Raw genomic sequence first — 1,592 nt, forward strand, 5'->3', positions numbered from 1 at the left:
TCTGCTACCTTTAGCTGTCTCACTGAAAACTTCGGCTGTTTTACCTAATGCACTAGAAATTTAACACCTTTTCTGATTTTTCTGCGGGTTTTTCCTACTAATTTTACATTTTTACTTCCATTTCACCATCTGGGTGCTACTTTCAACTTGAGTCTGCTACCTTTAGCTTTTAGCTTATGTTTTGCGCAACAGGCATTCACCCTTGCATTTTCGTAGGAAATGCAAATTCTCTAGTGTATCTTGTTTTTATCTTACATGGGTCCAAAATGAAGAAATAAAGCACATTTTGTCAAATATCAAGTCCTGTGGCATAAAATGTTCACAGTGCATTTTCTTTACATTTATTAAAGGGTGGGAAAGTTGAAGCAAACTATAGAATGGGAAAAAACTTAATCAACTTAGTCATTTCATACTCCAAAGTCAATAAATCAGCTCTCACTGACATAGCTGCTTGATAAAAATTGCATCACTTTGTTCTTGTAGTAGCTTTGCCACCCCTTCTCACAACAAGGCCTGGTCCAAACCTTTTTCTGTATGTGCAAAGTATTGTTGAACTGGTCAGAATTTCATGGATGTGCTTTTTTTAGGAAGAAAAGTGCTCAGAGAGCAATTATTTTGCTTCAACTACTTTGCTTCAAACAGTTGGCTGTACAAGCAACATATATAGATCTGAGAAGCGGTTGGCCAAGGCTGTCCAAAAATACATCCATTTGTGTGACTCTTCCAGACACACATAAAGATAATGTAATTTCCCAAATCTCCTGGAACGTACAGTACGTAGCATATAAAGGGGTCCTCTCTTTGTGACAGATTTGTGGCCAAACAGCGGTTGCAGGGTTGCCAAACCTTGGCGTAAAAAATCCATTCTGTGCCATATTGTAGCAGGAGGGTTTTCTCAGGAGCTCTGCATGCTTCTGGTAACTACACGACCATGAGCAGATTTCTTGAATGGAGTATAAAGCACGCTTCATTCTACATTGCCTTAATGTAACTATGTCTTTGCAGATGTTGGTGTGGCATGGTGCTTGTATCTGTGACCTTGTTACTTATGAGATTCACAGTTGGGTATAAATGAGAGGTAACAGAATTGATGTGATCCTTAGATGAGCTATTTTTAGGTGAGATTGGAAGTTTAGCTAGTCTTTTGTGATTTATAGTCTGTGCATGTTGATGACTTTTATGAAGAAAACAAGTTAAGTGATTACAATCTTGATTCGACTGTGGAAGTAAAATATTTTTCAGTAACATGTTATTTAGTAGTTTACCCAATAACAAATCTAAGCCTAAACTATAGCTGGTTTTAGTGCTATACAGGACAGTACAACAAGCAAAATCTTTGCATTGCATCAATAACAATTGCAAAAATATTGTCATGAAAACACCGGCAGTACCCTTTGCAAAGTGTTAAATATAATTGTGTTACTCCTGAATAAGCCATGTTAATTTAGTGAATGGTAAATGGCTTGAAATTATCGAGTATTGAGCTTTACACTTCAATCACTCTAGCTGCGTTTCCATTGCAAATGTACACAAAACTTTGTCGATATTCTGTTAATGTAAAAAACACAGTTTCACAGCTGCAGTGTTTCCAT

Source organism: Austrofundulus limnaeus, unplaced genomic scaffold (assembly GCF_001266775.1).
Source record: "Austrofundulus limnaeus strain Quisiro unplaced genomic scaffold, Austrofundulus_limnaeus-1.0 Scaffold421, whole genome shotgun sequence".
NCBI classification, from domain to species: Eukaryota; Metazoa; Chordata; class Actinopteri; order Cyprinodontiformes; family Rivulidae; genus Austrofundulus; species Austrofundulus limnaeus.